Below are 24933 nucleotides of genomic sequence, written 5' to 3' on the forward strand. Positions count from 1 at the left end.
CATTATAATATTTTTTCTTATTTTTGACATAATTATATATTCCAATAAATAAATAAATAAGCGTTATAAAATAAATATGCCTACTTATTATTTTCTTGCTAACCGTACAATGTGCAAAGTCGGAGCAGGACGCTAGTATAACAATAAAAGGATGTTACGAATACATACCGGCGCGGCGTAACATACTCGCTCTTCTTACATGTAAAGTTATATTCGCCTAAAATTTCAATGAACCGTGACCGACGCTTTACGTAGTAATAGCTATTAAAAATGTTCATCAATGCATAATCGTCTACATTTTTATCGGTAATGCAGCGAAAAGAGAGACCTCTGTTTTTCTCTTTCGCGATCGTAAAGGTAGAGCCGTTGCGCGTGCGCGGGCGCCGCAAACGAGGTCTCAAGCGAACCGCCTAGAGCAGCAAGTCTCGTAAGTAAAAGTAACTTTTAACAATACCTTGGCAGCGCCTGCGCGCTGCGTATGTCAGTTTTGCTTACTCCTACCGCGCGGTAATACGTGTTTCACGATCGTTTACTTTCGGCCGACGTAAACCTCGCCAGTGTCATTTTCATAATTTGTTTTTCTTTACGTGACCTTCAACTCTTTCCCTATGGATTGGTTCAAACTTCACAGTGAATAAATTCCATTTGGGTGGTTTATTAAATACCATATAACGTTACTGATAAATTAAACATAGTTACCGCCAATTTTGGATGTTACACTCAGTAAAACGTAAGTTATTTTATTTTATTAATAGTTTGATAAATTTAATTTTTACGCCGACTACATATTTAATGCAATAGTTTGAAGTGGAGCTGGTTGCAATTAATTTATTATCACTCGTTTATATTTGTGTTAAACGCGTTACGAATGTAATGTCGAAAGTGGATGTCTATTTCCCGCCAGTGAGTGGTCAGCAGGCTAGTCGGTAAGCGAGTGATTATGACCAACTTGCAATCGAATCATTAAAACTGGTTCCATTTATTATAGACACGTGTTGCCTTGTCTCGGACATAAACCAGTATATCACAACTGTCACACAATGCATAAACCTGATACTTGTTATGCAGTCGTGAGCTAAAGACACACGCCCTACGAAACCCATCCCGTTGTTGTTATTCAGCGAGGATGGTACTTAAGCGCATCTTTTAAACTTCAATTCAGAATGTCCAGACTCTACTCGGTAAGACGTACGTACGTAATACCCAATAAAATCAAACTGTTGGTGTCTTATAAACAATGAAAAACAAAAATTAAAAATTCAATCGAGTAGGTGCACGTTTGTTATTATTATTTCCAATACTGTATTTGTAATATTTAAATGTCTAATGACAAATATATCTCTATTGTGTTTACAATAAAATCTTGAAAGTAGCAACATATGCAGTGGGCATGTAAGGTTGGACTTCAATGACAGAAGATTGAAAGTAAATCCTTATTAAACACCTGGCGACTATTTCGCTCACGATTTACCCATACGTGTCAATTTGCTTTCCCCTTATCTGATTTGCAATGCAGAGGACAAACGCCCACTATATTACTTATACCACTTTAGAATGCAGAAATACACAAAGCTCTCATGAATATCAATATCGTACTAAATTTACTTAATTAAGGATGGAAATGTGAATAATATACTTATTAAATTGGTCTAAAAACAAACTAATGAACGTATTGTCGTAATTACAGTCGTCTTCCCGGTATTAATACATGCAAAGATATCGTGACGATAAGGAAACTTGTTTCGCTTTTCTCTTTATAATCTATTTCCTAATACTATTTTCACTTTTAATCATCACATTACAAATAAATAAAACAATAGATATACGAATACTAAAAAATACTAAAATATCTTAAAACAAGTAAAGAATACATTTCATTATGGACTATTGGATGGCATTTGCTTCATAAAAATTACTCCTATCACAGAAGACAATCAAAAAATATATTTTTGAAAACAATCAACCAAGTTATTTATAATAACTTATAGGACACTCACGAACACTTGAAATAGATTTATCATCACAGACCTATTCCAATTGTATAGTTTTATTGTACATATATAATATTATATACAATCTAAAGTATAATCTTTGAAATGAACGGACTCATTCTCAGAATTTCGTTATGAATATTTACTATTTAAACCAATTCAAACAATCTATTTGTGTTTAAGTGTGAATATCCAAGTGAAGTTTTGAGTTTGTGAGTCCGGTCACGACGCGAGTTGTCTGATTATACACCCAATACAACATTCCTCTTAGTTTGCATTTAGGATCATCTGTATTCGAATATACACTGCTGAATACATATTCTGAAATCGCAAGGAAACATAATAATCAGATTAATGATCACAATTATTGTCATATATGAGCAACAGAACAAATTTATATAAAACGAATCGAATATTGTACCACTCTTTTTAATTTGTCACAGATCTTATAAGAATTACGAAAGACTTTAAAAGTACACTCGAATTAGTTTAATCGATTTAAACGATTTTTTTTTGGATTTATACATCAATTTTATTAATCGATTCGCATTCGACCTTTAGAAGTGGCGCAACTATTAACGTGCTTGCGACTCGCTCCAGCGAACACTTTCGAACGAGCCTGTCGTGTACGCAAAGCCTGAGCTCCTTAAGATTTGATTTCAGAAAAATTGTGACCTTCAAATGTCTTTAGATAAAAATGTATTGTCCTCATCTTAATTAAATCTAGCGCCATGTCAGAAATTAGACAGCCATTTGAGATCTAATCGCAATAGATAATTTATCTTGTATTAAAAAACCGTCAACGGAAGTCGTAAATCAAAATATATGAACTCGAATACATTCTCACATCAAATCTAACAACTAATAAAGTTCGGATAAACTATAACTTTTATTGTTTGATTTTTTTATACAATTTGAATTCAAATTTCATTTTCAAGGTCAATTCCAAATAAATAAATTGTAATTTTTTGATCAATATGCTTTCGTGAAGAGCCACTTCTTAGAGAGGTCGTTTATTGGATCAGTGATCCGCGGCGATTCCGCTACCCTCCGAGACCACTCCCATTTAAATATATTACTTCGAGGTATTATAAAAAATCAAATTCCATTCCGAGTTCAGTTCTTGATTTGACACCAGCCAGCACTGCGAAGAGAACACTTTGTATAACAGCACAGGCATCAACACTACACTCACACACACACACACACAACACTCTCTTTGACTTGCTAGTCGCGACCAGTCTCCGCCGATTTGCTTCCCGCTGCTACCCGTGTTCTGATTTGTTACAACATGCGTTATCTTCCTCCACGTCTTCGGATTTACGTTTAAAAAGTCTGCAAGGAGGCGTTACGGTTATTTCGGTTCTATGACAGTTTTCCATGACCTATCAGATCGTTTTAGTATTATATATCTGAGGATCGATTACTTCTACACGAATATTATATTGAACAAAGAATGTCTTCTTAATGACTATATTTTTTGAAAGAAACATTATCCTCTGAGACCAGTATTTATTACAGTGTACGTAGAATGATACAAACCATTGATTTTTCTAGATATGACCTTGAAATTGAAGTATCCGGGTAATTTATTATTGTCATAATTTATATTAAAGCGAAATACATTATTATTTATAAACAAAATCAGACCAACGAGGGGTAAGGGCTAAACGGTATTACAGCCGAAGTCTTTCCAAATTCCTTCCTCATTCTCGTTATACAAAACTATGCAACCACAATCTTAATGTATGAAATATCTTTAATGATTTGAAATCTCAATTATTAGTTTTAAATTAATTATGTAGATCGTATAATAAATATGGAGATCTTATAAAAAAAATAGGGTCATATCATAATCATGAAAAAAATCATAGCAATTTTTATCTGTTACATAATAAAATATTATTGAATGTTTATATAAAAATGTATTTACATTTGGCAAGTACCATATTTTCATTTGCGTCTTTGGCAACTGTTGTTGTATCGTTGATTGAAAATTTAATACTATTATACATACGTAATTTTCTTACGTTATATTATCGTTTCTTTGAAAAACGGTCAAACTATTATAAATTTACTTTATATATGTATGTATAGTACGGTTTTAATTCACTGAAATCATTTATTATGTATGTATTCTTATTCAAGGAAACAAATTTTAGTCCAAGAAAGACAGCCCAATGCCAAAAAGGTAAATCTATTACATAAAAATCCTTATCATTTTTACCGTATGACGCATCACTTGTAAAATATTTGCATAATCATATTTTTCAAGGCGGTTGCTTACGCTCACCCTAGATGAAAACTTAGTGCAAGATCGAAGCGAGTGAGTCAGTTAAGTTACAAGTATAAACAACAGCACATTAGAAAAAAGAGAAAATATACCTAGTAATATAAACGTGTTAAAAGTGCTTCTGTGGGCCTATTCAAATAAAGAATATTTTGTTTTTATTTTAAACCAAACACTCTGAAATTATAAGCATTTTTTCCTATTACCGTTCCAATATAGCAAGCTCCGTAAAATAAATAGGAACCATTGTACCATCTTATTCAAATCTCTATATACATATGTGATCGAGTTTTCTTTTAAAAATAATGTATAACAGCTTTGATTGTGTACTTAGCGCTAAGCTTCTTACATGCTACTCCTTTCAATTCTTCGTTGACTAGTGCAATATGTGTTTCCCAGCCAATTGGATAATGAGGTGTTTCGACAGGTGTTTAACATTCGACCGGCCTCTGACAGACGCTCTGTCCGACAGGTTTGACACATACCGACCTTCACATTTGTAATAACCCGCATCATAACGGATAATAGACGAGGCATCAAAGTATTGCGGCGAGCTACCATTACCATCATAAAAAATATAAATAGTGTTATTCGGTTCGGAATTTGATATTGGAATTACATATTTTTTCCTTGTTTGTGTATACTTGTCGACTTCCAGGCAGAATAAATTACATACATATATAATTGTAATACTACTAATAACAAGACAGTATTTTTAAATGTTGAAAAACAACTACTGAGTTTCTTGCCAGTTCTTCTTGGTAGAATATACTTTCCGAACCGGTGGTAGCTTCACTTAAAATAGTTGTTAAATGACGATTCAAAAGTGCTTCTAGCCAACTTGAATAAACTATATTTTGATTTTAATTTTAAACGTATGGTTTATAACTGTTACTTAAGCTAAATGTATTTGAGTATTGTAATTTAAAAAAAAATGTTTGCGTAATGCCTAGGAATAAATGTTACAAGAAAGAGGGTTGAGTGTAGGTGCATGACTAGCATCTGAGAAGCCCAAAATATGGACAGACGGATGACATAACATAGATTTTATCGATTTAAATCTTAGTCACGTTTTAAATATAATAATAATAATAATATGTATACTGTGATATTTTTTTGCATAAGATATTAAAACTACAGAAATGGCTCTTTCATTCTTAATGAATGTATTGATTATTTAAACAATACATTACATAATCATAATTTCCCGGAACGGTATGTCTATTATCGTAGTGTTACATCTGAAAGTTACTATTTATTCTGAACAACAGCGCACTTTGCTACGGCTCGCCAAAATTGTAACCAAAAACATGCTTTATGTAATCCAAATCCGTCCCGGTGATGTCTCTATAGTATGCACAATGTGTGTTACAAATACCGCTATTTTGTTACATTTGAACCTTTCTGTATAAAAAATAAAACCTTTAACAAAAACAGCAATTAGAACAACATACCTTAATAACTATTATAATTATTATAAATAAAGATTTATTTATGATTTAAGTAAGTACATTCTTCTAATTTCAAATTGTTACGTATTATTTTTAAATTAAAATTTACATAACTGGCACATAAATATCTTTGAAAAATGTAAGCGTTCGAAATATAAATAAGAAAGCTATTGTGACGTGTCAATTTAAAATGATAAAAATATCTAACGGAGCAGGCATGTCCGAGCGCGTTTTTAAAAATACATGACGTCAGCACAGCTGACGTCACGAGTGTCAGAGTTTCGATCTTTAACCATCTTCGGTGGTATGAAATAAAACTCAGGAAATTATCCTCTTTGATTTATTCCAATATGAGACGGTCCGATCGCTCCGACGGCTCGACCAAGTCTGTCGATACCGGCGGGTGCTTGATCTTTTATAACAAAAATAGGTGGGTAGACTTATTCACTCAACATAACAAATGTTTACAAACATTAAAATATTTCAGAGTAATTTAACATTTCAAAATTCACTAAAAATTATTCATTTAACAATGAAACAGTTTTAAATTATTAAAATAATCATTTCTGGACACGTGTTTTTCTTAAATTCGTGGCTCCGCGCCGACACGGCCATTCTGACAGGCGGTGCGCGCTCTGCACCTGCCTAAGTTGTGCGATTGGAAATCTGCGAATCAAAAATATTTTTGAAGCAGGTATCTGTAAGCAACACATCATGTTGACCTTTGATAATTGTTTTGTAAAACAGTACACAAAGAAATCTCTCATGCACCTTTATTGTAATAAATATGGGAAGATTTTACGCATACTATGCTCATAACTGTGTCATAATAACTGTTAAAGGTTCTCGTAGATCTGTGGTGTATACATGTCTATACCATGGTCCACAAGGTCTCCCTACGGTATCTCATGGTTCTCTGTGGATACATCAAGGATCCGCGGGTAGCTCGAGGGTAACACGTGGTTAGCTCAGAGGTATCACTCTCCAGATTACGGTATATAAATGGCTACCACGGCTCCACAACGCCTCCCAACGGTATCTCATGGTTCACTTTTGGATACATCAAGGATCCGTGGGTAGTACGAGGGTAACACGTGGTTAGCTCAGTTAGTTAGGTATCACTCTCAAACCGGAGTGTACGTGTCTAGTTATGGTTGCATGAGGAATCTCAATGGTAATTAATATTCAAATTTTTTTTTTTTTTTTTTTTGTTATTGCTCTTTTTTATTTCTTTAGATTTTAAGAGGTAAGATAAGTAAATTTTGCCTCACAGTTTTATGCGATGATTAGTTCTCGTCGATGCTGACCACTCGCACTGACTGACCAGCTCGTGATATGGACGACAACTCCCACTGTCACGGCCATTCTGCGGGACGGTGCGCGCTCTGCACCAGTCACATTTCTTGGTCGCCCGGCTGCGGTGCACGACGAAGCTGATCACGAGCGCCCTCTGCCGACCACCTTCTCCACTGTCGTTATTCTTATGAAACCTGCAAATCTCGAAAGACACAATTAATTAATCACATCAAGTAATGGTGGTTACGTGGACTCTTTATTAATGTCGATCAGGTTTAAGAGGTTCAGGTGGTATGCAATGTTTTCTTTGTGTAAAAAGTGGGTTGTGCAACTCCATATACTAGATGCACTGTTCGGTCTCGCAGTTCTTCATTTTTATTAACTCGTTTTTGAGGGTAGTAATAATTCTTTCCACTTGGCCATTTGCTCGGCTGGTTCCTGACGTGTTGTTTATCTTAGTGTGTCTCATTTCCCCGTGTTATCCATGATCTCCGTGATCTCCATGTGGATCACTTGTTGAGTTTTCAATTAAGATGTTCCACACATATGAACAGCATGGCAAATGAGGATGCCCTTGAAGCGTATTGTTCTTAATTGTAAGAAGTAGCCGCCTCAAGTGTTGACGAAGTGGGTACTCCCGCATTAATCGGCTTTGGAGCTGATGAATGATTTACTGGATCCGTGGTTTGCGGTCCTCCCACATAGATGGGCCCCATTACACCAGGCAGTAAGTGTACAGTGCTTAGAGATCTTCTTATCCCTTCGCAATATGGTTCTGTCTTGTAGCGATCCTTATATGACAGGTGGAACCGAAGCGGATGAGGACGTAGCAGAGATCGGAGCTTGTTCCAATCCCGCTTCTGATAACGGAGCAGGCATGTCCGAGCGCGTTTTTAAAAATACATGACGTCAGCACAGCTGACGTCACGAGTGTCAGAGTTTCGATCTTTAACCATCTTCGGTGGTATGAAATAAAACTCAGGAAATTATCCTCTTTGATTTATTCCAATATGAGACGGTCCGATCGCTCCGACGGCTCGACCAAGTCTGTCGATACCGGCGGGTGCTTGATCTTTTATAACAAAAATAGGTGGGTAGACTTATTCACTCAACATAACAAATGTTTACAAACATTAAAATATTTCAGAGTAATTTAACATTTCAAAATTCACTAAAAATTATTCATTTAACAATGAAACAGTTTTAAATTATTAAAATAATCATTTCTGGACACGTGTTTTTCTTAAATTCGTGGCTCCGCGCCGACATATCAAATATATCTGCATATTCATTTCAATTTAATAAGATTTTTTCGCACAAAAGTCATAAAGGTCGTTGAATTGCCAATGGAACTCGCGATGCGCTCGCGCAGTGTCGTCGCGTGCGAATTGACGCAAGCTATGAAGCAACATCGCATGTTACGTGACCGCGGATCACTGATCCAATGTACGACCTATTTATATTTTAGCTGCATCAAAAAACCTATTAACATCATTTAAATATAATGAAATAATTATTTAAATAAAAAAAAGTATTAATATCAAAACCATAAAATTAATTAAAAATATTTACCGTGTAAAAATAAATAAATATAATTAATTTGTAGCACGATTATACATATGAATATATATGCCAGAGCTATCAATTGTTTTATAATATATAGTAAACTTACATTGTATTTTATCCGTCGGAAATATATCGTGCATGTTATATTAAATAAAATCAAGACAATAAAAATATTTAGGTAACCGAATTTGTATCATTACGATGTCATAAAACATACTTACCATTATGTAAGATCTTATTACAGTTACTTGTAAGCTAAATAAAATAGAACGACGGCAACATAATTTTATGATTTTACGTTCAAAACGATAAAATATCACGAAAATATTGCCAATATATTAAATGTATATCCGTATACTTACATTGCGCGCACGCAGTTGTAAGTATAAATTTTAACATAAATAAGTCATAATATAAATCAAGTAAGAATTAAGCAGATAATGAGCTATATAAAAACCACCTGTACGTGTTATCATGTATTGTTAGTGACTATTAATAACAAGTGATAAATAATTGTGCCGTCTCTCACGACATCAGACACACGGGTCGTCGACCCGTCTCTGGGTTTATTCCAGTGTGATCCCAGAACTGATTTTAAAATTAATTACAAATTACAAAATACCGTTAATAACACTGTTGTAAATATATATTATTTTATATGAAACAGAAAGTTGTCCAAGGTCTTCTTTGAAGTGACTTGTTGTTCCTATAATTTATATATTATTTCTTATCGACTTTCAATTTTTTTCCGTTTAATGTCACACAAACAGCTGACTGACCTGTTATCCGAATACGAAACCGCAACGCTTATTCCTGTGGTTGACGACCAATCATTTGTGTACAAATAATGTGGTTATAAAACAATAATACAAAGTAATAAGATCGTTGACCAAGTCATACTGCAAGATTCATATCCAGTAATGCTCTTATGACAATGTCAATGGCAAGAAACAAATATGACCACTAGTAAATAAATATACCTACAGCCCTACACTTAACATGTTTATGGAAGAATTCGTTTATGTGATATGAATGTTGCTTGAACAAGAATTTTATAATCGATTGTAAGCCCGCTGGTACTTCATGTAACTGTATATTTCTATTCATGGCTGTACACACCAGTGTGTACACAGAGATATTGACATCTATACATATAATAAAATTGAAGTGTCTGTTTATGATATTATATTGTCTGTCTTTTGTGCCACCTAACAACAAAAACAGCCTGTAAATTCCCACTGCTGGGCTAAAGGCCTCCTCTCGCTTTGAGGAGAAGTTTTGGAATATATTCCACCACGCTGTTCCAATGCGGTTTGGTGGAATACACATGTGGCAGAATTTCTATGAAATTTCTCACATGCAGGTTTCCTCACAATGTTTTTCTTCACCGCTGAGCACGAGATGAGTTATAAAGACAAATTAAGCACATGAATCAGCGGTGCTTGCCTGGGTTTGAACCCGCAATCATAGGTTAAGATGCGCGCGTTCTTACCACTGGGCCATCTCGACTTTTTACCACCTAACGGGTGGACTGATTTTGACGGGATTTTCACTGGTAAAAAGATGATGTTATGAGGAGTAACTTAGCCTACACTGATAACTTTTTAGGTGTCGCTGGCACAGCCTTAGTAAATATTTTATTTAATGACATACAAAACATTGGAGTTTAAGTGGTCCCAACAATATACAGTGAATACATTACTTAAAGTCATCCAATCTGTTTTTAAACCAATAACCCAACCAATTATATAATTAAAGTGCATTCAAAAATAATAATTCACTCTACATAAAGCTTTCCATAAAACTGTATACGCTTTTTACTTCTCTTGCAAATATTAAATAATATTTGGTAATAAAACCCGTAACGCCCACAAACTATTTGAGAAATGTTCAAATATTGAATAACAAAAATCATTCAATCATATTTTGTCAGAGCAATTTACATAATAATTAATATTTCTGTTGAATGTTATCGTTCAGTTCTAACCGAACTTTGGGTTTTCAAATTTAGACAAATCTCAAAAGTCGACATTATTTTCAAAGAAATGTATTTTTTTTTGTTAAGCATTTTGTATTTGCAGATATTTCGCAATTAATCCTTTTAAGGAAACATTTTAACAACAACTGCAGTCCAATTTTATCTGACGCATAATAGCCCAATCCACAACAAATTAAGTTTTTAACTTTTCAGTAAATCCGATATATCCGTAGACAGTGTTCAGGCAAAATTACATTCACGACCATTTTATTATTTATATTTGTTGCATATTTTAGTGCAATAATTAGAGATAGTTCGTAAAGAATAATATTAAAAACAAAAGCGTCATACCGACTCGGATCACGTAACAATAACGAATAAATTGATCATGATGAAAACTGTTCCACGCCGTCGCATGCAATGCCGCGATACTACTTAAACGAACTCATGTTACAAAAGACCTAACTATTACCAAAACCTATTTTAATCAAGGAAAATGAAAGAGTCTTAAACTCTATTTTAAGACCATGTTTACTTCATTATAAGGTAACCTACTTGATAGATAATTCAGATTTAAATGGTAAAGTTTGTGACATCAAAATAAGATCATGACTCACAAGTTCAGAACATAATTGCACTTTATCGACGTTTGCAAACACGCGTATCAAATCTATTATTGACTTGTTATTTTACCGAACATCTTTAAAATTGACGTCTTTATCCCGCAAACAATCTCGACGCTTCGCCAATCATAACAGTTCACGAACATTTGCGATTTCTTCCGATCGCATTGAATAGTCCGCATCACAATACGTTGATTGTCGCATGTGACAGGGCTATTGCGAAGGCGGGCGATTGTGCCTGCGTCCATGTGATAAGTTATCGACATCTTCGCTGGTCACGATTCACATTGCTGACTTGTTTGATTTAAACTTTCTACATCAAGCGGTACAGTTATAAAAAGCCGACGACATGTTACATCTTCTTCAAATGCCGCATTAGATATACTATACTGTCTTGTTAACATTCAATGTCATTTCAAGTATCAAATAATTGATGTCTAGTAAATGAAAATCAGGTTTCAAAAGTATTTTTAAGAACAAGCAACGGTATCTTTTTACCAGAAAACATGATACCTATATTTATAAATTTGTAACGATTTGTATTTGTAGCAGAAGCACGGTTATAATAAGGTTATTATACGCAGACAGCTGCCAGCGAAATACGGAGTGATGAAGTGGATGCATTAGAACGGATATCTTGTCATAACTGTCAATCAGCTCAGTGCACCTTTGACCTTGCACGTAGTACTTTCAAAATGCCGCATTCCTCACAGTAACGCGGCATATTCACGATCTACCACAATGCTATTGTTCCTAACTAAACTTACACGGTGTTATTCTTTAACCAAACTTTATTAACTCGTATTTCGTACATGCAAAAACGATTATCGGTTACTTTGGAACGACCTTTAGAAGTTTTGAAATTACTATCGCCTTTGGTTATATGTTATTGAATAAACCTTGTTACTAGGTAGGTTCTTTATTGAAGATTGTAGCGACATTAAACGTTATTAAATCTTCAAATGTCAAAATGAATATATCAACATTTGTAATATTAATATGTTAATTTAATTGTGCCCTGAAACCAGTGATATATTTTGATGTACTTAATTTTATAATGTAATATATGTATTTTATTTTTATTTTAAATCGATAATAATTATTTAAAGCCTATAAACTTAGAATGTAGAACTATTTTATTAACTTCTATTAAATATTCTTCTATATGAAAAATAATAGATTACCCAATAATACCTTGTTTATTATTTAATGGTTTATATTTCGATTTAGAATGTACTTACACTTCTTATACTTTAAATGTGAATTTTGGAGATAGATTCTTCATTAATATATAATAAAGGATGTAGATGTATATATTGCATGATACATATTTATAAAATAAGGTAACATATTGTAAAATCAATCGCAGTTAGAAAGTTCATCTTGCAAAACAAATAGTTGTTATCAATTAATAAATTATCGTGAAAATGCAAACTACTTTTATTCCAAATATTTTTTTTCATTTAATCGAATAACTTGAAATTGAAATACAGTTCAGATTTGATTATACTCAATTGTGTAATATATAATAATATGATTTAATAAAGAAGTAAAATTAGTTTTTATATTTTTGTATGTAGAGAATAATCTCCAACACCAGTGATCCAAAGTAATAAAAAACCAGTGGTAAAAAAATACATTATGCCTGTTTGCTTCAGGAATTGTTCGTCTTCATTGGACCCTTAATTTTGGGTAAATTAGGAAATCGTTTTATAAGTTAACGTTTCCTCTAATTACGAATAAGATATATTTTTTCGATACAGTGAGTGACGTTTTAACGCCTTAAACATATAAATAAATGCGAATTCGTGCTGTATAAAAATAAAACTCGATTTTACAGACTACTGGGCTTAATAGCTATATCGTGCCGTGACGTTGGTCTTCCGCCAGGTGCTAGAAAAAGTTAAAAATCGACTCATTGTTAATCAAATTCTTAGAGTTCCGTATTGAATTATTTATATAGAATTACTTTAAATAGTATAACTGAACAGGAAAATTGAAAACATCGCATGCAATGCAAGTATAAGTTGTATGTATTTGAAGAAATGAAATATATTATATGTTTGTTGATGAAAATGTTCTTGCATTTCACTTAGCTTATAAGGTTAGATTCTCAGGTGGTGTGTTGTGATGACGATTCAAAAATTGTAAAAGCCTACTTGAGTAAAGTAAATGATTTTATTTTGTTATGTTTTTTTTATGGTATAGGTTGGCGGACGAGCATATGGACCACCTGATGGTAAGTGGTCACCATCGCCCATAGACAATGACGCTGTAAGAAATATTAACTATTCCTTATGTACAAATATGTAGCCTATCCTTCCATTCGGTTCAAGTTTTCTTCCATATCAAATTTCACTCAATTTGTTTCAGTGGTTTGTTTAAACATTACAAACAGACAGACAGAACTACATTCGTATTTATAATATTAGTATATATATGATTTGTTAACGTATTTATTTTCTTTGTGTAATCATATAATGCTAGATTAGAGACTAGTAGCAGTTATAACAGAATGTCAATGTCAGACCTCAGATGCAATTACGATTGTCGAAAATCCATGACCTCTTGAAACTTATGATTTACTTTTTTAATTAAACGAACAGTTCTGTTTTAGTAGTAGTAGTTCACGATCGTGTTATGTGATGAATGAGAAGTTTTGTTATTATATAATAATTCTACATATTCATTTTGAAGAAGAGAAGTTGTTACCATGTATAAATGCTTATATCTTTACATAGTATAAAACAAAGTCGCTTACCGCTGTCTCTCCTTATGTATACTTAGAACATTGAAATGACGCAATGGATTTTGCTGCGGTTTTTTTAAATGTATAATTTGATTCAAAAGGAAGGTTTTTTATATACAATACATGGACAATATAGTAAAGATTCACTGATAATTTTAGAATAAACACATTATTTGCTTTAGATCGCAAACGCTGACTTAACCTGACCTGAAGCCGGGCGGTTTGCCAGTAATATAGTAAAATGTATTTAATTTGAATACGGTACTTTAGAAGTAAATCAATAAATATTATATTAATATACAAGATTAATTTATACTGAACCCTAAAATTCCGGTAGCAGAGCAGTCGTGACTGAAACTGGTGTTTGGTGAAATTTGTGGTGGGCCAGACATTGTCTATTATTTCTTGTCTATTATTAAAATAATACTTTATATGTCGTCACAATTGTGTGATTAGCTTAATTTCAAATCTGTTTTCTCTTTTTTTACGAACGCACTAAGATGAATAAACTATAAAAGTTAATGAAAGGCCTAATCATCATATCATGTAATTAATATAATTCATGAGAATGTTACTTTTTATATAGAAAAAAGTTATATAATGTTGGCACTAGTTTTGAATTTAGTATTTTTTCTAGCTAAAAACTCTGTGATAATTGGACTTTTGTCAAATTTTGGCACAGAACACACAATGTAGGTTTTTATTTGCGCACATAAATTTGTGCGCAAGCAAATACAGCGTTATTGTTTTCTAATAACTTACTTCGTATTCCGATTGTGTTATGTTACATGAAACCAATTTCATTTATAAGTTATTAAGATGCATGTATGATTGATATCACATATTACTTCCCGATATTTCATGATTTTCTTCTGTTAGAAGTTCAAGTTTATTCTTAAGGACTAGCTACCTAGCACTAGCTCTATATTATGTGGTCGAAATTATGATAAGCGCAAAGAGGCTTTACGTGATATCTAAGGCAGTGGAGTAATTCGATGACATTCCGTGACTCCATGATGTTGTAATGAAATTACTGGACAAAACATCTACGAACTTTTATAAGCGTGGTCATTCGAACATAAGACCTTTGCATCTGCAAAAATACTACTCATTCAAAAAACGATTTTTTAAAATATTTATCATAATAACCTTATCATACAAAATATTGAGATAAATCACTATATGTTCGTAAAATACAATAATCAAAACCTCTATGTCGTGACCGTTTTGTTTTATATCATTTGAATAATTGTCAGATATATTATCATTGGCGACTAAACAACAACTAACTTTCAAAAATTGCAACAGGAACTTTATACAGGCGGATTTATTTTTTGTCAAGTTAAGATTCTTATGTGAGCAGAAGTGGGCGTGCTATCGTGACTCGTTAACTATTTTAAACATACGAGTACACAATGTATCCTGTTTAATTCTTGTCTAACTCCGCTTCCTGGGGAATAACATTCTTATTCATTAAAATGATATACCTAAACATAATTTGAATTTAGAACACAATTATAAAAATGGAATCCCCCGAAATACTTTAATTTTACGTTAATATTGAGCTATAACAAGTTATGTCTGAGTCGAAATTTATTATAATACATGCAAAACAGCGCGATTATAATTTTAAAACTCGAGTTTTGTATCGAAAAAGAAAGCAACAAAGGAAAGTTCTATCAAAGAAATATATCACATACAGACATGGTCTACTATATGCAAAGAATACTGATACAGAAAATAGCGTTTGAAGTAAATGATTAATGCAATTTGTTCTCCTATGTGTCTTGCGACTGGATCAGATTTAAAGTAATTAACCCACTAAATCCGTTTTGACCTGCTTATAACGCTTTATGTTGAAATAAAATTGATACACCAGTCATAATTATATGACTCTCATATTGCGTGGGCCTAATACGGACTTTATAAGAACATTAAAACGAAATGAAAGACATTAAACGATCATTGCGTGATTATCGAGTTTAAGATACATAAAAAATATAACAAGCTTATATTATAATAATGTTGAACCGAGATGGCCCAGTTGTTAGAACGCGTGCATCTTAACCGATGATTGCGGTTTCAAACCCAGGCAAAAACCACTGTGCTTAATTTGTGTTTATAATTCATCTCGTGCTCGGGGGTGAAGGGAAACATCGTGAGGACACCTGCATATGTCTAATTTCATAGAAACTCTGCCTGTTGTTGTAGTATTATTAGTAATAATGTTTAGTATTTTTTGACATAGAAACCCCTCAGCTATACTGATATACTTGAGCATTTTTTTAGACATCGTAATCATTTATATCTAATATATAATATAAGTGATAATAAGTTAGATTTAGAAACCGTGACGCATTCGAAATTTACTTGCGTAGATTAATATGTATTTTAGCGATAACAATGAATATTTTTCATTTGTAACACAACAACGCAAAGAGTAATTATTGTCTGAATAATTTTAATATCAACTATCTAATATCCATCAATATTGTCTTTCATAAATTTTATTATAACGAACCTTTCCGTGTTGTTTAAATCATTAACAAAAAAAATTTATTATAAAAAAAAATTCCCTATAAATACAGACTCTACAAATTAAGATAAGCGCGTTTACTGTATTCCAACACGGCTTGACCAATTGTGATTTTTTTTCTACCTATGGTCACCTCGATTTTACCAACAGCCACATCTTTGTTTTATTATCAGTTTTAAATCTCTTATTGGGAAAAATATTTTATCTGTACGAAACCGGGAGGGACATTACATTATTCTTTTAATATCTTGTCTATGGTCTATAACGATTCTAGAAAATAATTACATGCGTGTACTCGCTAGAAATAATAAGCACGACTGGATATAACAAGAGAATACTTAAATTATTATTAATTATAATTAAATTAATATGATTTATAAATTAATGAAGCGTTAAAGAATAAACAGCTTAATAGACGTTTTTTTTTTGGTTTTAAACTAAAAAGAAACTGATCGTTATTGTTAGCTTCAATGCCACCCGTCTATAATTGGATATAATTCACTGTTTTAACCGCATTCGTTATACAATTATAATGTATAAAATTATTTCGAACCATAAACAGATAATAAAAATAATATAAAACCGCATTACGGAGACTTAATATCGATGTGATTATGTTTTTCCTTTAAGGACAAAGTTAGAAGGTGTTGTTTTGATATTAGTGGGCCAATGAATATAAATGTGATATGTTATATGTTTCTTTAACCATACAGCTTGCAACACACCTGCAATAATACATTTAGTGTATGATAATGTATGTGGGTACGAGATAAAAACGAGATTTTCATCCAGTTTCACAGTTTTAATTCGAACTATAAAAATTCGGTTAGTGACAAAAAATTAACTATTAAATATGATTTCGATTTAACCAAAGATGAGATATTTTTAAAATTCGAATGTTTTGACGACCTCCATGGTCGAGTGGTGTGTACACCGGTTTTCATGGGTACACCACTCTGAGGTCCCGGGTTCGATTCCTGGCCGAGTCGTTGTAGATTACCATTAGTTTTCTATGTTGTCTTGGGTCTGGGTGTTTGTGGTACCGTCGTTACTTCTGATTTCCATAACACAAGTGCTTCAGCTACTTACATTGGGATCAGAGTAATGTATGTGATGTTGTCTCCTATTTATTATTTATTATTATATTTATGGTTTGATTTTTTAAATATGGAACTGCTTAAGAAGCGACCCATTATTTAATAATATCTACTATGGCAATTTATTTAATTTATTTGTTTTAATATAATATGTAGGTACGTGTATACATAGCTTTCTGTTTCATTTGAACTATAATGTGTATAAACGTGTCCTTCTGAATGTTTTCGGCTGTGATTACTATTCTCATTGGAGTTTTAAACGGAACTAATCGTAAGAGGCGTTAGAATGCACGACTCTCAAAGCCTCGAAGAATGTTAACACGACAAACTCAAATGACTTTTAAACCCGAAACTACAACCTTATGATATACAAAGTTACAAACACACATTCTTTATCGGACAAATATATCCTGTATTTTATAAAACAAATTTCTTTATACCAACATTCACAATACAAAAATCCACAATAGCGCGATTTCTAAGACATTTTCTGCCTCGCACAACCAATTTTTCCAAACCGATACGACATGGGAACCTTCAAGAAAAGAGCGTACTCCTTCCTTCATGGTCGGCAACGCACCTACTAGCCCCCTGGTGCTGGCGTCCATGGGCGGTGGTAGTCACTTTCCATCAGGTGAGCCTCCTGCTCGTTTGCCACCTATCACATAAAAAAAACCAACAGCATGACATTTACTTAATTATAAGAAAACGCAATCCAGTCGCAATCAGATTGTCAATGATATGTATTACTGATTGGAACTAAGAAACATTGCGTCAAAGGGTAATTATGACAAAACCAGTGATTAGCTAATTGTGTCAGTTTTCGTAGACTTTCCAACACCGTGACTGACATTTTGTTTCTATAATGTTAAATGTTAAATGTCATATTATAATTGCTATCTGTTTGGCAAAATAAACTTAGATATCTTTACCTAATACATACCTTCGAGTCTAGAAGCAGGAAGTTCTTATAAGAGAACCTAAGATGTTTATATACGAAATTTGTCTATTATTTACCAAACGTAATATACTTGTAGAAAATGAACAGTACTTTAACACGAATGCTTAATGAATAGGTATTTTTGGTTTTATGTGTGTATGGTATCTTTTTTATTCCACTCGGACGATCAATTGGTAAATAGACCATAGACATTACATTGTAAGAAATATTAACCAATACCTTCCATCGTCCATGCGCCACCAATCTTGGGAAAAGATGTTTTGTCCCTTGTTCCTTACACTGGCTCTAATCAACCTTTTAACTGCAACACAACAATACCGAGCACTGTTGTTTGTCAGTAGAATTGACGAACGATTAGGTAACTGGCGATTAAGAAATCGGTCCATAGACAATACAAATAACTTCAAATATTTGAATGAGGAAATGTCAAACACATTTTCTTTTTTATTTACTAATCGACTCAAAATATGAAATAAATTTAAACGGATCGTATTAAACATTAAACTATTTTAAATTGAAAGTAACAAGCGGACAATTTATGACCGCGAAGCTAATTTATTGGTTAATAAAACCACATTGATAATGAAACTGCACGCAAACGAATATGTAAATTCACACTAGCCGCTTAATCTATTTTGAAACAATTGTGTTGACAACTTAAGCCTTGATATTATACAAACTAGCGAAAATCGCAAGAGAAATTTATATAAGGTAGCACATTAGTTTCGTATTTATGTATTCCTTTTCTTCCACAAAAACAAATTAAAGTAAAAAAAAGTAAAGTAACAGCGTGTAAATTTCCCACTACTGAATATATTCCACCACGCTGTTCCAATGCGGGTTGATGGAATGCACATGTGGCAGAATTTCGATGAAGTTAGACACATGACGGTTACCTCACGATGTTTTCCTTCACCGCCGAGCACGAGATGAATTATAAACACAAAATAAGCTTAGTGGTGCTTGCCTGGGTTTGAACCCGCAATCATCGGTCAAGATGCACACGTTCTAACCACTGGGCTATCTCAGCTCAAAAAAAATTAATTAGCTTAAGAAAATTATCAACCATTTTTATCTAGAAACGATTTTACATACATGTAACGACACTTAAACGAGATTTAAATAAATATTTTATTGATTTTGTTGTATTGTATATTATGTTATAATTCGATGAAATTTGGTATGAAGCAAACTTGAACTCAAAGAAAGGACATAGGTTACTTTTTTGCTTGACACATGACAACCAACACCCTAAAACGCGAACGAAGCCGCGGGCAACCACTAGTCATATATATAGAGAAAATATATATACTTAGTACGATACGTTACACTATTCTATGTGATCATCATTCGCTCATCTTTTATTTATGCGTTACCACAGTTTCTTTTTTGAAACAAAACAACAGGAAAATGAGCTTAACAAAACTTTTACGACCGACAGCCTGTCGAACCCACCACATCGTCCACTTTCAAATTATTTTGTTGGTGGTAAGTTACCCGCCTTCATTTCAAGAGTAACATTAAATCGATAATAACGGAATCGATAATAAAGAAAAAACAGGAAAAACTATCTTTAATTCTAATGATTCAGGTTGTTGGACAAAACACAAATCGTTTTTAAACGACTTCATTTATCTCATAAGATAAAGAATGACACTAAAAACTGATACTGTTGCCTTATTTAAAAACAATAAATTCTGCGTGTTTTCGCATTTCAAATCCTTTTGATCGTAATAACTCACGTAACATCATTTAGCAGGATCCGGTGCTACTGGTCAATGTATTTCGCAATCTATATATCTCCGGCGACTCTGTAGAGTTATAAATTTATAGACCATCGTTGTTTTTAAAATACGCAAAAAGAATAAGACAATCGTCATTAGAAGAAATTCAATAACTAAACTACAAAAAAATACGTATTTTATGACTATCGTTATAATTGTTTATGATTAAAATAAAATATTTTTCCTGATTGTAAAATTACAGAGGCTTTTTTTTCATTTTGGACATTGGAATTTTTGTTCTTAAAAGTAATCATAGAAATTTTCTTTATTTTTAATCGGCAAATTAATAAAATATTGAAATATCCTTATAAATAAAAATATAAACTTGTCTCACATTTCTTTAGGTACAATATTTGTCGTTACCGTTTCGTTAGATCTCAAATTTTTGATTTTAAGACATTTCTGTATCTTTAATAGTCTATTTTGATATTTGAAAGACTGGTTTGCACTGTCGCGCCTTGCGTGTTACGTGCGGGTTAGGTAACGAAGATGCGACCGAAGCGCGTTGGTCGCGTAAATGCCATCGCGCTTCCCACGACTATCATTGTACGCGGAGTGTGTCTAGTTCAACAATTAAGCTCAATATTTATTGCTATGCGTGCTCCGTATATAATATTGTTGCGGTATCTTAGCTACGTACAATGCGTACACAATATACTCGTACACTAAATACTTTAAACCGTACATGTTTCTATTTAGAATCGTCACTATTCGAAGATATTGTATTATGTAAATTTTTATTAATTTGCATTTTATCAAAATGAATGATTAATTTCAGAGATTATACTCGGGTTTCGATTGCGATTTTTCCTTTTTATTAAAAGTAGTGGACGCAATTAATTACTAATAGAATATAAGAGATAAATTGGTTCGAAATATGAAAAATAATGAGTGTAAATAGATTAAAAATTGGTACAAAATAAACCTGAGTAAATATAAAAAAACTACTTGTTCCTTTTTAATATGATACAACAACAAAATGTGTTGTGGCATATAAACCTAAACTATTAAAACTTTATTTTATTTATTTTTAATGATTTTGTAACTAGTTACAAAGAAGGTTTACTTTAACAAATGTTATACGTTTCTATACGAGCAAAATGTTTAACATCTATCATTTAAATATTATATTTTTTTGTTATCAAAATTATTTCGTATTAAAAATAAATTCGTTTAAATCATTGCATTTTTTGTTAATACGATTACATTGCAACACTGATAGTGTACTGTAATTTTTTATTATTGCAATATATTTTTTCTTAAAACACCCACGAGATATTATTAGACACCATTTTATTTAGTGAACGGAGGAGAAACAATTATTGGCAAATAGTTTCATGCGCTATTATATTACTTCTAGAGCGTACACAATAATATAATATCGTAATTCCAGCAAAAAATAAACGAATTGAAGGAAAGATAATACGGCATTAAAAGCAATTGTGAGATTTATAAGGCATTGTCTGGCCGTGCGACGCGGAAACTAAACAAATATTTCTGAACCTGCGTACAGGCATTCGTTTTCGTCAAGGTTCCAAATAATTTAATGATTATTGTTTATAAAACTACGATTCGCTCCACTAATGGATATAATTGATAATTGTACTTCATAACTACATACATATGCTCACTCGATATTCGTCATATTAGCTATTAACCTTGGCATAACGAGATAATCGAAAAATCGGGGCTAACAATATGTATAAGGTACTTTAAAAACCATTAGCACAACACGAAATATTTATTATCTGTTAAACAAGAAACGCCGTATTTAAATTCTCTAAGTGTGTTTTACAAATGTAAGTGATAATTTATAAATATTTATGACAAAAACTTTGTGCTTTGAATTTGATTGATCGAATCATAGGATACATTAATAAATTCAAATATAGTTTTTTTTTCTTGTATTAAGTAGAAAATGTGGGAGCGTTAAATAATTTGCAATTTTAATAATCTATTATATAATGGTGTTATATAGAGGCATTTTTTGTGTGTTCTCTAGTAAAACACATTAAAATAAAGCAATTATGTAACTCGTTTTGATATAAGCGTTTATATATAGTATCAAAATTGATGATACCAAACTAAAGGCCATTGACGTATATATTTAAAAAAAATGCTATAAACAAAAGAGGTTTGATATTCGGCGATCTATGATAAAATCTATTCAAATTCGAATATTTTGCTATCTCCTTAAGTGAAAGAATTCTCGCAACGTTTTATTTTGTTAACCACATTTTTTTTAACAAAATTGAAATTAAATTCCAAAAACTAAATATGTACATAGTTTGAAAAATTTATCCGTAAAATATATTTTTATCAAATTATTTTTTTAAATTTAATTTTAATGTGATTCATTAAAAACTAATTGGACTTAAATATTATTTTTATAAGAGTATCGTATTCATTATCATTTAATTCCAAACCATTCCGTGACACTAGGCTTAAGACACGCAACCCAATAAAAAAAAGTCTCAAGTAACTCGCAAGCAAATTTACTTGTATCTGTCAGCTTAATTTATGGTGGCTCCAGTATCGAAAGAGGTGAGATAAATTCCTTATGAACACGGTGAATGAGCAATTATTGTTATTGGTTATTATTCGCCCAGGCGAGGTCGCAGCGAGCGTGCGGTGCGCGACCCCGCTACGCGCCTTGGTACAATGTTTTTTGCGCCCGGGGACAATAGCCTACTTAGTTACAAAAAACTAAAGCACGCTTTCATTTCAACTATCTACGCCTCTGATTTAATTTACTTAATGCAACGAGTGCTCGTTAAGACTACAGTCAGGTACGATACCGCTGCGATAAGATCTCTCTCAGGTTTATTAATAAGAAACATTTAAGCTCTTTCTGTATAAAACTTTTTAATGATTTTATTTTTTATTTGAGTTAAGTAATTGTTGTAGTGTTCATAATTTTTATTGTACTGTCTGTTTTTTTCGTCTATAGTAAATTTATATCCCTGTTATGTTTGAAGAAATTATCTTTTAAGCAAAAAGACCTTCTTATTCTAGCCTATATGTGGTTGTGTGTGTTTGCTGGATGTGATTTACAATAGTAGAGTACATCTATCTATTATCGTTTCATCGTTTTATGTAAATCGTTACGGAGGAACAAAACAGCGGGATCTAATCTAAATAGCAGCATTCCATCTGAATGTCATCGGTATTGAAACCTTGTAAACCGCTACTATACTCGTTCGACATTTCGCGTTGTCGCCAAGCACTTGATTTGTCAATAAAACGAATATCTCGCCAATTATATCATCTCGCATGCCTTAAAGGCGCAGCCGATATTAAACGAAACCGGTCGGATGACATTTGACTTATCAACTCTAACATTCACATAACCATATTTAAATAGTCTAACTCGAATTATGTATCTCAATTATTTTGATCGATAAATAAGATGTATATTAATTTTAAAATAAATATAGAATATTATTATAATTAAATTTAATTTGATCGCTGATTCTTAATCTGTAACATAATAGAGACTGCCTTGACGTTTCTCAGTACTGACATATTTTAATACTGTATTACCTAATTTTAACTACCGACATTACTTCAATATATAAAAATAAAAGTAAATGAATAAATCAATCACCTTCATTACTGTTACCAAATCATCTGCCGCCTGTTGGTAGGAATACTTAGCGTTGAGTGCTCGACCTCTTGTTTTTTTATGTGGTAATTTAATATGTCTTAAGTTACGAATTTTGTTTAAATATCAGCGAACAATTTCTTTTTTCCGTTTCAACATATATAATATATTGTAATAGGTAACAGCTAAAATGTCCTAACTCTAGGCCTTCTTAAAGTTTGTGTAGAGAAAATGACCGAAAAAATTTACCACTTGCATGTTATTCTGTCACAAATGCATGTAAATAAATGACAACCGATTCACACAGGTTCCCTAATTATGAGTACTTTAAATCCAAACATAGGACCAGAATTTGAGCACTCGCATGAATACCAAAATAGCGTTTTACGGCTAAGATATATATTTCTAAAATATTACTTTATTAATTTACTTGGTGGTAGGGTCACTCATCAGTTATTCTACCGCCAAATAACAGTACTCAGTATTGTTGTGTTCCGGTTTGAAGGGTGAGTGAGCCAGTGTGGCACAAGGGACATAACGTTATAGTTCCCAAGGTTGGAAGCACATTGACGATGTAAGTAATAGTTAATATTTCTTACATTGTCATTGTCTATGGGTGATGGTGACCACTTACCGGCAGGTGGCCCATGTGCTCGTCCGCCAACCTATACCATAAAAAAGAGTTTAAATAGTGTGACGTATGTGTCGATATTTAAGCTAGGTGTTTTAACAGACATGTTAATATAACTATTTTGAATATTAAATTTTGCTGTCTTTGAAATGTAATTTATATATCGTATTATTATTAGCGTATCCGCAAATTGTATACACTATCGAAAATAATCCAGTAAAACATTCAAAATCCCATCAATCTTTTCAAAGGCTTGATGTATTTATAATAATCATGTCAGCGTTCACTACAAAGCCCGGACCGACGATTTTCTCTCAGACGCCGTTGACTTTATTAAGTTTATCTCCTAGAATGTATAACACATATATATCTATGA

General features: G+C 32.5%; 1 protein-coding gene across 1 annotated transcript in view; it reads left to right on the forward strand.

Annotated features, from left to right (window-relative positions):
• The first annotated feature begins 444 nt into the window (after window positions 1-444).
• Window positions 445-24933, forward strand: part of LOC124530319 (pollen-specific leucine-rich repeat extensin-like protein 1) — a 61357-nt gene continuing 36868 nt past the window's right edge. The window contains exon 1 of the mRNA XM_047104439.1: window positions 445-730. The gene's annotated coding sequence lies outside the window, so the exon portion shown is untranslated. The remainder of the gene's footprint in view (window positions 731-24933) is intronic.

Source organism: Vanessa cardui, chromosome 6 (assembly GCF_905220365.1).
Source record: "Vanessa cardui chromosome 6, ilVanCard2.1, whole genome shotgun sequence".
NCBI classification, from domain to species: domain Eukaryota; kingdom Metazoa; phylum Arthropoda; class Insecta; order Lepidoptera; family Nymphalidae; genus Vanessa; species Vanessa cardui.